This window comes from Astatotilapia calliptera, chromosome 16, assembly GCF_964374335.1.
Source record: "Astatotilapia calliptera chromosome 16, fAstCal68.1, whole genome shotgun sequence".
Lineage (NCBI taxonomy): Eukaryota > Metazoa > Chordata > Actinopteri > Cichliformes > Cichlidae > Astatotilapia > Astatotilapia calliptera.
Genome location: NC_137437.1, coordinates 134,359 through 150,058, shown reverse-complemented (window position 1 = coordinate 150,058; position 15,700 = coordinate 134,359). Strand labels below are relative to the sequence as shown.

Sequence of the window (15,700 nt, the reverse complement as noted above, 5' to 3'; positions counted from 1 at the left end):
AAGAACAAAATTTAAATGAAAAGAACTGGATTAGAAGGAAAACAACGGATTTTGAACAAAAACCAACAGAATTAGAATGACAAGAACGGAATTTGAATGAAAACACAGGAATCTGAATGAAAACAATAGAATCAGAATGAAATCAAAAGAATTAGAATGAAAAGAACTGAATTAGAAGGAAAAAGAACTTAATTAGAAGGAAAAGAACAGAAGAAGAATGAAAAGAACAAAATTTGAATGAAAAAACAGTATTAGAATGAAGAGAACAGAATTTGAATGAGAACAACAGAATTAGAATGACAAGAATGGAATTTGAATGAAAACACCGGAAGTTGAAAGAAAACAACAAAATTTGAATGAAAACAACAGAATTAGAAGGAAAACAACAGAATTTGAAAGAAAACAAGAGAATTAGAATGAAAAACACACAATTTGAATGAAAACAACAGAATTAGAATGACAAGAACGGAATTTGAATGAAAATAACTGGATTAGAAGGAAAACCACGGATTTTGAACGAAAACAACAGCATTAGAATGACAAGAACGGAATTTGAATGAAAACACAGGAATTAGAATGAAAACAACAGAATTAGAATGTAAAGAACTGAATTGGAATGAAAAGAACTGAATTAGAAGGAAAACAACAGAATTTGAAAGAAAACAACAGAATTCGAATGACAAGAATGGAATTTGAATGAAAACAACAGAATTCGAATGACAAGAATGGAATTTGAATGAAAACAACAGAATTAGAGTGGAGACATGGCTGGGGAGGATGCTGGACAGACCCGGTGCACCTAAACGCGTATTGAGGGTGTGCTGGGAACGTCTAGCAGAGGCCCCAGTCCGCGAGATCTTCAACGCACACCTCCGGCAGAGCTTCAACAGCATTCCGAGGGAGACTGGGGACATTGAGTCCGAATGGACCATGTTCAGTGTCTCCATTGCCGAAGCTGCTGCATTGAGCTGCGGCCGCAAGGTGGTTGGTGCCTGCCGTGGTGGTAATCCCCGAACCAAATGGTGGACACCAGAGGTGAAGGGAGCCACTAGGCTGAAGAAGGAGTCCTATCGGGCTTGGTTAGCCTGTGGGACTCCGGAGGCAGCCGACAGGTATCGACAGGCCAAGCAGAATGCGGCTCGGGCAGTGGCTGAAGCAAAAACTCGGGTGTGGGAGGAGTTCGGAGAGGCCATGGAAAAAGATTTTCGGACACGGTCGAATGCCTTCTCCAAGTCCACAAAACACATCTAGACTGGTTGGGCAAACTCCCATGCACCCTCAAGTATCCTGGAGAGGATAAAGAGCTGGTCCAGTGTTCCGCGACCAGGACGAAAACCGCATTGTTCCTCCTGTATCCAAGGTTCGACTAGCGGACGAACTCTCCTTTCCAGCACCCTGGCATAGACTTTCCCAGGGAGGCTGAGGAGTGTGATCCCCCTGTAGTTGGAACACACCCTCCGGTCTCCCTTCTTAAAGATGGGGACCACCACCCCAGTCTGCCAGTCCAGGGGTACTGCCCCTGATCTCCACGCAACATTGTAGAGGCGTGTCAACCAGGACAGCCCTACAACGTCCAAAGCCTTCAGGAACTCGGGGCGGACCTCATCAACACCAGGGGATCTGCCACCAAGGAGTTGTTTAACTGCCTCAGTGACCTTGCCCCCGGAAATTGGCGGGTCATTCCCCTCATCCCCAGACTCTTCCTCCTCCTCGGAAGATATGTCAGTGGGATTAACGAGGTCCTCGAAGTATTCCTTCCACTGCCTGACAATTTTCTCAGTCGACGTCAGCAGTGCTCCGCCAGCACTATACACAGTGCAGGTAGAGCACCGCTTTCCCCTCTTGAGACACCTGACGGTTTGCCAGAATCTCTTGCAACGGACAACTGTTTCAAGAGCTTGGTTCGCATTGCCGGCAATAAGTCGGACTTGTTCCTGGTGGGTGATGGGCTCCGCCAGGGCTGCCCTTTGTCACCGGTTCTGTTCATAATTTTTATGGACAGGATTTCTAGGCGCAGCCAAGTGGCAGAGTGGGCTTTCACTTTGGCGGCCTCAGAATCTCATCTCTGCTTTTTGCAGATGATGTGGTTCTGTTGGCTTCATCGGGTCTCCAGCTCGCACTGGAACGGTTCGCAGCCGAGTGTGAAGCAGCGGGAATGAGGATCAGCACCTCCAAATCTGAGGCCATGGTTCTCAGCCGGAAAAGGGTGGAGTGCCCACTCCGGGTCAGGGATGAGTTCCTGCCCCAAGTGGAGGAGTTCAAGTATCTCGGGGTCTTGTTCACGAGTGATGGGAGAAGGGAGCCGGAGATCGAGAGACGGATTGGGGCTGCAGCTGCAGTAATGCAGACGCTGCACCGGTCCGTCGTGGTGAAGAGGGAGCTGAGTGTAAAAGCGAAGCTCTCAATTTACCGGTCGATCTATGTCCCTACCCTCACCTATGGCCACGAGCTGTGGTTAGTGACCGAAAGAAGGAGATCGCGGATACAAGCAGCAGAAATGAGGTTCCTCCGAAAGGTGGCTGGCCTCTCCCTTAGAGATAGGGTGAGAAGTTCGGCCATCCGGGAGGGGCTCAGAGTAGAGCCGCTGCAGCTCCACATCGAAAGGAGCCAGCTGAGGTGGTTCGGGCATCTGACAAAGATGCCTCCTGGGTGAGGTGTTCCGGGCATGTCCCACCGGGAGGAGGCCCCGGGGCAGACCCAGGACACGCTGGAGAGATTATATCTCTCGGCTGGCCTGGGAACGCCTTGGATAAGCTGGAGGAGGTGGCTGGGGAGAGGGAGGTCTGGGCCTCTCTGCTTAGGCTGCTGCCCCCGCGACCCGGCCTCGGATAAAGCGGATGGATGGATAGAATGAAAACAACAGAATCAGAATGAAAAGAACTGAATTAGAATGACATGAACTGAATTAGAATGAAAAGAACATAATTAGAATGAAAAGAACAACATTTGAATGAAAAAACAGAATTAGAATGACAAAAATGGAATTTGAATGAAAACACCGGAAGTTGAAAGAAAACAACAAAATTTGAATGAAAACAACAGAATTAGAAGGAAAACAACAGAATTTGAAAGAAAAAAAACAGAATTAGAATGAAAAGAATGGAATTAGAATGAAAAGAACAGAATTAGAATGAAAAGAACAGAATTAGAATGAAAAGATCTGAATTAGAATGAAAAGAACATAATTTGAACAAGAACAACAGAATTAGAATGACAAGAACGGAATTTGAATGAAAACAAAAAATTTGATTGAAAATGCAGTATTAGAAAAAAAGAGAACAGAACTTGAATGAGAACAACAGAATTAAAATGACAAGAATATAATTTGAATGAAAACACCGGAAGTTGAACGAAAACAACAAAATTTGGCGTCTACACTATGGTGTGAAGACGTGTTTCCCGGGGCTCCGCAACGCAGTGACAAAAATATTGTTTTAAAATGCATCCGCACTTTCTATATCAGCCCTGTGGGCTCTAAATAACCCTTTTTGCCGCTGGGCACCCGCTTGTTTATTTATTTTCACTTTTTCACTCTCTGAGGTCGGGAAAGCTACTTTTGACAACTTCTGGGAAAGGCCGCAGGAGTTTCTTTCCTGGTTGGCTGTGGTAACCTTAGCGGCTCCGTCCGGACAATCAAGTTCTCTCACTAAAAGTCCCACCATTTAACCTTTATTCTTTTTCTGCACAATGGCAGATAAGAGGGAGCAACGTCGAAAACGGGGTCAGGCCGGTGCGGGTGGTTCACAGAGCCCGGAGCTGGGTCGCGAATCTCAACGTGACGCGGCTATCACGGAGAGCAGCAGCAGCTACGAGCAGGGTGCGGGCGCACCGCTCGGCGAAGTCACATTTACCAGAGCATTGGAGGTTCTGAAACGGGACATCTGCGACAAGCTTGAATGCAAGATTGATACGGTTACCCATACACTGAGTTAATGCTCAAGGGACCACCATTAAAGATTTGGAGCTTTCAGCTACAACCTGCAGTGACGACCTGACTTCTCTTCAATGTGCTGTAAGTGTCCTAACGGAGGAGGTCAGACAACTGCAAGCTAAATGTGAGGATCTAGAAGGAAGATCAAGGCGCAATAATATTCGTCTTATTGGCATCCCCGAGGGTTTGGAGACTTCTAACCCTAGGGAGTTTATTTCCCATCTCCTGCAAGATCTTCTGAAGCTGAATGAAGCACCTCTATTAGATCGGGTTCACAGGTCCCTTGGACCAAAGCCCAGAGAGGGAGCGCCTCCTCGCCCACTCCTCATTAGAGTCCACTACTTCCATGTCAAGGAACAGCTGCTACGTCTTGCAGGGGCAAACTCTCCTCTACTTTACCAGGGCAGAAGGATCTCCATCTTTCCAGACTTCACACCTGCAGTGGCTAAAAAACGTTCAGTTTACTGGGGTCAAGCGCCTTCTGCACTCTTGTCCTGAGATCAAGTTCGGCCTGTTCTATCCTGCGGAACTGAGGGTGACACTTCCAGATGGAGTTGTACGTAAGTTTACTGATCCTGCGTCTGCCACGGACTTTGCCAATAAGATCCTGGGGGGCCCTGCCTCTCAGGGCACATAAATGTCTTAGCCCATTGGGCTGATATGTCCATCTTGGTTAATTTCTGTGAAATATTCTATTCTATTTTTTTTCTCTTTCTTCACTGTTTTTTATTTTTTATTGTATCTTATTGTATTTTTTTTTTAAGTAACATACTTATGTTTATTTGAGGTGAGCTTGATTTATAGGATGTGTCTTGTTCTAATAAATTTTCATACAATCCTTGATTTGTCTCTGCCTTGTATTGCAAGGAGCTTGAACTCAACTGGGACTTCGAATGGTTGGGAGAAAGTGCTCAGGTATGGAACTCCAAAGTGTTCAAAATTAAATAAATAAATAGGTCAAGATGAAATAAATAACTATGTGAATAAATAAGACACAGATATGTAATGTGAGAATGATATTGTGAAATCATGGAACACATTTTGAAAACAATGCTCATTATTGTGAAATATATTACATTCTGCTATATAAATTTACTTATTATTGTGAAATATTATTTCATGGTCATTATTTTTCACAATAACAGAGATTATTCCTGAGGCATTTTATTTATTTCCAGCCGTTTTTAGTCCAAAATGACCTTTTTTCAAAGTCAGTCTTTATTTCAAAATCCCGTTTTTCCCGATGGTCTATTTATTTCATAATGCGACTTTTCAGCAGAATGACTTTGTCTGTCAATCAAGAGAGACAGGGCGGAGCCAGTTGTGTGATTGGTTGCTCCTTTACTCAGACATAAGTAATAGCACATGAATTGTCGATTTAGGTTTAATGGTGCAATGCGTCTCCTATGCAGCTGGCGGCAGTATGCAGCTCAAAATAAACTTAAGGCACCGACAAATGCCAAACACTGGGCGCGAATAACGTTACAGGTGTATCAATTCTTGTGAAGGGCATGGCTGCAGGAAACAAGTCCGTTTCTGAGTTACTCAAAGAACTTGCTAACCGCTTAGATTGAACGTCTTCACCTCAGTCTGAGTATTGCAGCAGTGTACTGGAGATGAAGTGGTCCCTGGTCCAAGTTCTCATCACAACCGCACAGGGTTAACGTTAGCAAATGCTAACGCTATCACAGCTAGCTCCACTCCACGAAACGCTGTTCAGGGTAAGTAACGATATGTTATTATTGCTTGGTTAGTCTGTCTGTCTGCCAAATATGAGCTTTTTAAACAGTTTAGTCACAGATTTTTTTTAATACTGTTTTTTATCATAGCAAAGAATTCTATAAATTAGGTAAGAGAAAATAATTGTCTTCTGGGTTAATGTCTGTATTACTATTTACATTGTTGTAGGTAATAGTTATTCATGACTGTTTTAAAGTGGCTTATCTTCTGTGCTAATATGGAAGACAAGTAATCTATGTGAAAGAAAAGAAAGCAATTTTAGTTCAACGTAGTGATTTTGTAAGTGGGTATAATTTGAAAATGCTTTTACTAGTACAGTGGATGTTCTTTAAATATTTAACATTTAAAGTGTGTGTCACTTTACAGACTCCAACTTCAGTTTTGGTTTGGTCTCACCGTTGTAGGTCATAACACAAACAAGTCGTCAAGTCAAGCAGCTGAGGAAAGGGCTTAAGGAAACCATGGTATGGCCGCTTCTGACAGAAAGATCAGACATCATTCCTCCTTTCTTACCAAGGGAATCAGAGACTGCTCCCTGTTGTGAGGTAAGGTCAGGTCACATCTTTTAACATCTGAATAGTAAAGCTATTTGGTTAATTTATGAAGGATGAACATTAATTGTTGACACAAAACACCAATATACTGTTTTGTATGCGTGGGTTAGTTGAACAGCTGGGTTACATTTAATAAAAATACACCTAATGTTGCTGATGCTCTTAAGACTACAAGATAAGTAAAGCTATAAAATGACTGTGGCCTGCCACAGAAGATGAAGATGAGGAAGAAGAGGAATGCTCTCGAGGATAAATGCAGAGTGGCAGGTTACCTTCGGTCCTTCATTGAAAATGGTAAGTCTGCTGCGATAGGTATTTTGCCATTGGTTTTCTCTGATTATACTTTGGTAAATTACATACAGTCCAGTGATCTTGGGTCATTAACAAAGTACACTATAGTAGAGCTGGGCGATATGAGATTTTTTCATATCACGATATATATATATTTTTTTTATAAAAGGACAAGAGCGGTGAGGTCTATCACAATAGTTTAATTTTTCTATTGAGAAAAAGTTATTTCGCAATACATATCGTTATCGTTCTATCGCCCAGTTCTACACTATAGTATAATTTTGTTTTGTTATTTGCTCCATGCAATACATAAGTGGTGGCATTATCAGTTGCACTAGAATTGTATGTAGACTACTTTTAGCTTTGTTAACATAAAAATATCTATAAAAGCTACAACAGCAATTTGAGTGGGGCAAAAATGTCTGGTGCCCTGTATGTAAGTGGTCATCTTTTATGGTATTTCTCTATAAAAGATTCAAAATAATGAATATAGGATGTCATTATAGTTTAAAACAATCTTCTGTTGCAGCATCTTGTGCACAACAAAAAGCCCTCATCAAGTTTTGGACAGGATGGGAAGTCTTGCCGAGAAATGACTGTGGAAGTGGTCAACAGCAATCTTCCAAAGTCTTCCACCGGTTTTGAAGTACTACGCCTTCCTGCACACTACTGTACCTATGAGTCATTTCTAATGGACATTCAGGTGTGTCTCAACTCTACTGACTCAGGTTTTGGTCTGGTTTACGATTGATTCCATAACCACATGGTAAAATTAGACCATTTCTTCTTTCTTGCATCACATTACTGTACTCGGTGTTCAAAGAAACGGACAATCTAGTGAGTTCTAGTTCTTTTTAATACACTTGACAGTGAAAAATACACACTACAGGTGTGCATTTATGGCTTTTTTAATATAAACTGATGAAGAGTTCAGATATCAAAATCAGTTGTTCACTGTACATTATAAATTACACAATGTTTTGTTTATACTCGCTACTGATACAAAAAAAATTTCTAGAAAAAATTATTTGAATTAAGATGTTACACTACTCTACTGTGTTCATTGTATTAAATCTGCTCAGAGTTGACATGTACTGTATATCCAACCAAGAAATGAATATCATTAAAGTGACAGCTGTATAAAACAAATCCTGTTTTATAGCCACTCACTGTTTTGTTGAAAATGAAATTGGTTATGCTGTTTTGAGTCAGTATTAGCTACAAAGCTGTAGAAATTTAAAAAAAAAAAAATCCTCCTGACATAGAAACGGATTAAATGTAATAATGTCTTTCTACAAGTGATTTTGAAGTATTGGTAGCACAGCAGGGTCTTGTTCATTCAGTGCATCTGGGAGCTGAATCTCAGGAATGGTGATCTCATTTGATGGGCAGCGATTATGTTGTCCTGTCCAGTCCACACCATAATCCTCATCAACCTGAAAGAGCATGCACATGTTTTAAATCTAAACTGAAGAGGTGTTTCCTGCAGCTGTTCCTAGATGGACTTATTGAGTCTGCCAGGGCCTATGTGAGTTGCTTAGGCATTGGCTACCAACTAATTATTCATTCACCCATTCTAGGTCAGGATTGGTTCTCTTCAGGTATAACAAATTTAACTTTGTTTAAAGTATTGCCATCTATACCTGACAGGTGGGATAAAAAAGAATGGCTTGGGAGACACACAGCAAATCTCAAAGTTTTCCAATTAATGCTGAAAGAACCAAGGATGTAAATGTATTCTTGTTTTAGCTTTACCGAAGACACCAGAGAAAGTATGATATCTATAATGCTGCTGAAATAGACAAAACCATTTCAATAAACTCGCTATTTAACATCAACCTTGTTATGCATTATCAGAGAACAATCAACTGCAAACAGCAATGAAACATTCAACTATGTACTATTTAAGGCACTAATGACCCTGCTGTCTAACAAGATGTGATAAGTAAGTAGACTGTGGAAAGCTGGTGGGTCTACTCTCTGTGTAAAAGGTTCCTACAGGCTCCACTGACCCCAGTCTCTGAGTTAACAAACTAACAGCTAACACTGCTAAACGTGTCTCAACGCCGAGATGGCGCCGATAGCTTTAGCCGTAGCTGCCCCACTTAGTTTAGACAGTAACAAAAAAAAGTAAGCGATAATAATTCATTGTCAAACGTCATAATTAAGGTCAACACCTAAACAATGCTGTGTACAGAATCACACAGGTGCTCAATTACAGCATAAACTTACCTTAGACCATCCTCCGTCATTTTCCTCCTAATTGTGCTCGGAGACACAGAAAATGTATCGGCAATTACCCCGACGGTTATCCCGGACAGCACTAAAGTCCTGAGTGCTGCACCGGGATTTCTAGACGTGGACGGCCAACATTTGAAGACTGTTCTTCCTCGGCGTATTCCAAACGAACACGGTGCTGAATTGCTCTTAAACCTTCGACAATGCTGTCATCGATGCTAAGATTTTGAAGAGCAATTATCATCCAGACATTTCAGAAACATCATCTAAACGACTCAAAACAGTATCTACAGGTAAATGATCCCTCTCTGATTTGCTTAAATGAGCAGAACTGGCTGAAGTTCACACCAGTCCGCCATCCTCCGTGACTTTTGACCTAGCACGCTGTTGCTAGCTGTAGCAGCCGTCCGCGGAGCCGGTATCCAGGAAAACTAGTCGATGGTAAACGATAAGCCAATAGGTGCAAAGGTCCAGCCCACTTACATTGATTGACAGACAAAGTCATTCTGCTGAAAAGTCGCATTATGAAATAAATAGACCATCGGGAAAAACGGGATTTTGAAATAAAGACTGACTTTGAAAAAAGGTCATTTTGGACTAAAAACGGCTGGAAATAAATAAAATGCCTCAGGAATAATCTCTGTTATTGTGAAAAATAATGACCATGAAATAATATTTCACAATAATAAGTAAATTTATATAGCAGAATGCAATATATTTCACAATAATGAGCATTGTTTTCAAAATGTGTTCCATGATTTCACAATATCATTCTCACATTACATATCTGTGTCTTATTTATTCACATAGTTATTTATTTCATCTTGACCTATTTATTTATTTAATTTTGAACACTTTGGAGTTCCATACTCAGGGTGTGTTTGGTGGGGGGTGCGCGCATCTTGTTAGGGAAGATGCTTCAGCATTTAGGGGGAAGTTTGGGTGTTCTTTGTTTTTTATGTTGTACTGTTCTGTTCACTGACTTTGTTTTTTCTGTGTTTTTCATTGGTCAGCTTTGGTTTTTTTCAACCTATGTTCTAACATGGTATCGCAATTAAATACTAATAATCAACAAGCAGGTCACTCGTTTAAGTTCTGTAGCTGGAATTGTAAAGGTCTGAATCAACCTATTACAGCTTTGTCCTGGTTAATGCTGAGAACCTTAAGAAAGTTTTCTCCACAGTGAGACCCACCACATGTCTTTTAGATCCAATCCCCTCTTCACTCTTTAAAACACTTTATGGATTTTTTGAGGCTGAGCTTTTAAACATGATGAATTGCTCTCTTCAGTTGGGTGTCTTCCCTGCTGCCTTTAAAACGGCGGTGGTGAGGCCCCTTCTGAAGAAGAGCAATTTGGATTGTAATGATTTTAATAACTACAGACCTGTATCCAACTTACCATTTTTAAGTAAAATCTTAGAAAAACTTGTTTTTACTCAGATTAATGACTTTTTGAATGATAGACAGATCCTGGAGATATTCCAGTCTGGATTTAGGGTGAACCACAGCACAGAGACGGCTCTCCTAAAGGTTTTAAATGATCTTAGATGTAACTGGGACGCCCAAAAGCTCTCAGTCCTGGTGCTACTGGATCTAAGCGCAGCCTTTGATACAGTAGACCACGCTATTCTTTTAAACAGACTGAAACACATGGTGGGCCTCTCTGGTGCTGTACACAACTGGTTCACTTCCTATCTCTCTGACAGAACTTTTATGGTGAGTATGGATACATGCTCCTCTAAGATCCATAGAATGACATGTGGTGTGCCTCAAGGGCCGGTTTTAGGCCCTGTACTTTTTAATTTGTATATGCTCCCTCTCGGCGGTGTCATCAGGAGGCATGGAGTGAACGTCCACAGTTACGCTGATGACACTCAGCTGTACATCTCCGTGTCTCCTGATGACACCAGACCAATGGATGCCCTTTTTAACTGTATTTTAGATATACGATCTTGGATGGCAGAAAACTTTTTACAGCTTAACCGGGACAAAACTGAAGTTTTAATCGTCGGTCCCGAGGCTCAGAGAGATAAACTCTTGTCTAAATTACAGGCATTTTCACTATATCCTTCGCTACAAGTGACAAACCTGGGTGTTATTTTTGACTCTGAGCTTGGTTTTATCCCACATATTAAACATGTAACCAAAATTGGATTTTATCATCTAAAAAATATAGCCAGAGTCCGCCCTATTCTCTCTCGGGCCAACACGGAGATGCTGATGCATGCTTTTATTACCAGTCGCATTGATTACTGTAATGCCCTGCTCTCTAGTCTTCCTAAGAAGAATATTTCAACTTTACAACATTTACAAAACTCGGCAGCTCATGTGCTGACGAAGACCAGAGGGCGGGCCCACATTACACCGGTTTTAGAATCGCTGCATTGGCTCCCCGTGTGTTTCAGGATCGATTTTAAAGTTCTTTTACTGGTTTTTAAATGTCTTAATGGTCTTGGGCCTTCTTATCTCTCAGATCTGCTTTTACCATATGAACCCTCGCGGACCCTGAGGTCCTCTGGTACTGGCCTTTTGATTGTCCCTAAAGTCAGGACACATACTCACGGAGAGGCAGCTTTTCAGTGGTATGGTCCTCGTCTGTGGAACAGCCTGCCGGAGGAGCTCAGGGCCGCAGAGAACGTACATGTTTTTAAGAACAGGCTCAAGACCCACCTTTTTAATTTAGCTTTCACCTAACGTTTATTTATTTTATGCTTATTTATTTTGATTTTATTCTTATTCATTTTTTTTAATCTTCTTACTCTATTTATATTTATATTTATATTGTATCCCTTTCTTATTTATTTTATCATTTTACCCTGTATATAGCCTATTGTGTCTTATCTCCAGTGTTTCCTCGGAGGGGGCTCTCTGCACCGGGGATGTGATCGACCGTGGCTGCTGGGTCTCTGGGGGTCCTCTCAGCCTGGCTGGGGGGCTCCTTTGCCTCCCTCCTGCTGTGTGCCCAGCCTGGAGGCTGCGGTCTGTGACCGGCTCCCGGTGCAGACGGCTCCCTGTTATAGTCTTTCCTCACTTGGCTCATGTGAACCCAGCCCAATTTTTACTCTTTAAGTGTGCGCGTGTGTGTGGGGGGGGGGAATATGTGTGTATTCACATCAATTATGTTAATGAGAGTGTGGGGAGTGAATTGGAGGGTGGGGTGGGCTGCTTTTAACTATGTAAAGCACTTTGTGCTACATTTTTTTTGTATGAAAAGTGCTTTATAAATAAAGATTGATTGATTAAAAGGAGCAAGGTCCTCCATTATTTGCAATTTTTGGGCGCCCAGGTTGTGTTTTTACAAGAAACACACCTAAAAATTTCAGATCATTTTAGACTTCATAAGGGGTGGGTGGGCCAACTCTATCACTCTACATTTAAATCCAAAGTTCGTGGTGCTGCTATTTTAATACACAAATCAGTGCCATTTGTTTCTTCTAATGTTATAGCGGACCAGAATGGTAGATTCATTATTGTGAGTGGTAGTATTTTGAACACTAAATTCATTTTTGTCAGTGTCTATGCTCCCAATTGGGACGATCCAAATTTTTTTTAGCACTTTTTTCATTAAAATTCCTGACTTGTCTTCCCACTATTTGGTTTTTGGTGGCGATTTTAATTGTTGGCTCGGGCTGCTGGATAGATCCTCAAATAAGCCTGGTAGGCAATCCAACTCTTCCAAAATTATTAATACGTTCCTTAAAGAATTCTCTGTTATTGATGCCGGGCGTTTTCTCAACCCCACACGTAGAGAGTACACCTTTTTCTCCCCTGTTCATCATACATACACTCGTATTGATTACTTTCTACTGGACAGTCGACTTACTTCACAGATTCGCTCTTGCTCTCATAGTGTTATTGTCATTTCAGATCATGCTCCGTTGACTCTAGATTTGGCAGTGGGCTAAAGTTCTCCGCCAGCTCCATGGCGTTTGAATACACGCTTGCTGTCAGATGATAAGTTCATCACATTTGTGAATTCCAAGATAGACTTATTTATAGAGACAAACATTACACCCGGAATATCACCCTCCATTTTGTGGGAAACGTTTAAGGCTTTTATCAGGGGACATATTATATCTTATGCTGGTTTTGAGGCGAATCAAAGGAAAGCAAAGTTGTCCGAGCTCATAATACGCATATCGCAATTAGATGAGTGTATGCTGTCTGCCCGACACCAGAGGTCTATAATGACAGGCTGTCTTTGCAGAATGAGTTTGATCACCTGTCCTCTGCTCGGGCTGAAGAGATGTTGTTGAAGTGTCAGTACTCCCAGTATGAGTATGGGGATAAGGCCAGTAAACTGCTCTCCCATCAGCTTCGTAGTGCAGCAGCTGCACATTCCATTCCTCGGATTCAGACATCAAGCGGTGTTTCTACGGATCCTAAAATAATTAATGACCAATTTCGAGACTTTTATTCATCTCTCTATGCGTCTGAGTGTGCAATTAGCACTGAGGCTTTGGACTCCTTTTTCAATCATCTTAAGCTCCCATCAATTGATCAGACACACAGCCTTCAGCTGGAGGGACCAGTAACTGTAGACGAGATCCTGCAAGCTATCAGCAAATTGCAGTGTTCTAAGTGTCCCGGTTTCCTGTTGAGTTCTATCGTAAATTTATGCCTAAACTGGCTCCGCTCATGATAAATATGTATAAGCATTCACTGGAAGTTGGATCCCTCCCACCCTCTCTACTGCAGGCATCTATATCCTTGATCTTAAAAAAGGATAAGGATCCATTACAATGTGGCTCATACCGTCCCATTTCTTTGTTAAATGTGGACTATAAAATACTTGCTAAACTTTTAGCGATGCATGTGGAAGCAGTCTTGCCATCTGTAATTAACCCGGATCAAACTGGCTTTATTAAAGGGAGATATGCCTTCTCTAACCTTAGACGTTTGTTTAATGTTCTTTACAATCCCTCAGACTCCAACAACCCTGAGTTTGGGATCAGTTTAGATGCTGAGAAGGCTTTTGACAGGGTCGAGTGGGGATACCTTTTTTATGTTCTGGATAAATTCGGCTTTGGTAAAATAATCATCTCCTGGTTGAAATTTCTTTATATTTCCCCGCTTGCCGCTGTCAAAACAAATGGCACATGTTCTGACTTTTTTCCTCTGTTTAGGGGCACTAGGCAGGGCTGTCCCATGTCGCCGTTGCTCTTTGCAATTGCAATTGAGCCCCTGGCCATATCGCTGAGATCAAACCCAGGTATCACCGGGGTTACTAGAAATGGTATAGAACAAAGGGTCTCCTTTTTTTTTTCTTTTTTTTTTTGTGTCCCGTTTGGATCTTTAGCCATCAGAATTGTTGTCTTAAGGCCAAGAAAGATGCCAAGCGGATTTATTTTACCAAGTGGATCATCATGGCCTTGCCATATTGGTCCATTTGATTGACCTTTATTATAATTATGAATCCATTTTATCTTCAGTTGCCACAAATGGGACAGACATGACTGGGGGATAGGACAGGGAGAAAGAATGAAAGAAAGAGAGGGAGAGAAAGAAAACCAGAGGGGAGAAGAGACGGTGAGAAGGGGGGGGGAGGAAAAAAAACACACAAACAAAACACCTGGATCACCTGTATGGAGAAAAAAAACAGAAGAGAAAGCAAACAGCAAAAAGCAACATAATAAAAAAAACAGCACCATCACAATAAACTAGCTAGCAGTAGATATCAGTAGATACTGAATAATAAACGATATTGTGCAGCACACAAGATAGACAGCGCACAATGTGCTTTGAGGCAGCAGCCAAGAAAGCTGTAATCTGCATCTGTGAATACCCGTGTGTACACCTGTGTGCATACCTGTGTGGATCAGCATGCTTGTATTCCAAAGGTTTCTCCATGTAACGATCTGCTAGGGAGTGTGGGGAGCCACAGCCCCGTCCTCCAGGGTATGAAGCAGGTATGGAGGAGATCAAACTCCAGACATCCAGAGGCCCCCAGAACACAAGAGACCAAGGAAGACCAACAGAGGGGCAGCCGCGCCACTGTCCCAGTAAGAGCTGAGGAGAGTCCCAGATGAGGGCTCACTCAGCAGCCGCGGAGCAGAAGCCAGGGGGAGTTGCAGTGACGCGCCCGTGAGCTCCGCCGGCAGCCAGCTGTGCCTGAGTGACCGAGCCCCAGGCCGAGAGGCCGGGGGCACCCCGCCTCCGAAGTGGCCCGAGCGAGCCCCAGGCTCCAGGCCCCGACAAGCGGCCACCAAGGAGTGAGCCAGTGTGTACCCGGACGCCCACCCCCAGACACAAAGAACCACCAACACACCGACACCTGAGGGAGTCCGCCACTGGCAGGGGAAGTGGTGGTGGGTGGAGATAGGCCTCCAAACCTTGGAGGGCCTGAGATGTCCCCAGAGAGGTGGCGTCTGATACCCAACCTGACATATAGACACAGACATACAGGCACACACAGACACAAACATCCATTCCCACCCTCATGCTCTCATATGCACTTACTCCACACTCAACCAACGTGGAGACGGACATAAAGAGACGCTGTACACACGATCACACTCCCCAAGCGTACTCTACGAACCGGGTCTAGGTACCCTTGCCCCTGGAGGGGGGAACTGCACCCAGACCCAGGTGGTGTTACCCTTTTCCCTGCGGTGGGGAGAGGCAGACCGCCCCGACTCCGCAGCAGCAGGGAGGCCCCACACTCCAGACCGCAGTCGGACGGCCAACTCCTCCTCCTAGCCCCCCCGCTCCAGCAGGTCGCAGAGAACGGGGGTGAGAGAAGACTCCAAACCTCCCTCCACCCGCTCATTGTAATGTTGATGCATGTGTGTTCTAAGGTGCAATTAAAACCCAGGAGGGCATGGAGCTACCTGCCAGAGAGCAGCAGGTAAGCGCATAGCCCCTCCTGATAGCCCTCAATGTCTACGTGTATTTAAGATTGAGAGGAGGGCAACGACGCCAGGGGTGAGGTGTACACCCTGATGGT

The 15,700-nt window shown here is 43.0% G+C and overlaps 3 long non-coding RNA genes across 4 annotated transcripts; 1 reads left to right on the top strand and 2 right to left on the bottom strand.

Annotated features, from left to right (window-relative positions):
* The first annotated feature begins 3,844 nt into the window (after positions 1–3,844).
* LOC145421056 (uncharacterized) lies at positions 3,845–7,211 on the top strand. 2 transcript variants are annotated; one of them, XR_013902326.1, is made up of 4 exons: positions 3,845–5,652; positions 6,038–6,216; positions 6,438–6,519; positions 7,046–7,211. It is a non-coding gene; the product is annotated as an uncharacterized LOC145421056 (long non-coding RNA). The 2 variants fall into 2 exon arrangements; XR_013902327.1 differs by having other exon boundaries at positions 3,850–5,652; positions 6,076–6,216.
* A 143-nt stretch (positions 7,212–7,354) lies between these two features.
* On the bottom strand, positions 7,355–9,322 carry LOC145421057 (uncharacterized). Its single transcript, XR_013902328.1, has 2 exons — positions 8,749–9,322; positions 7,355–7,952 (listed from the first exon to the last, which is right to left on the bottom strand). It is a non-coding gene; the product is annotated as an uncharacterized LOC145421057 (long non-coding RNA).
* Positions 9,323–14,005: 4,683 nt separating this feature from the next.
* Positions 14,006–15,605, bottom strand: LOC145421074 (uncharacterized). Its single transcript, XR_013902361.1, has 2 exons — positions 14,564–15,605; positions 14,006–14,335 (listed from the first exon to the last, which is right to left on the bottom strand). It is a non-coding gene; the product is annotated as an uncharacterized LOC145421074 (long non-coding RNA).
* Positions 15,606–15,700: the final 95 nt, after the last annotated feature.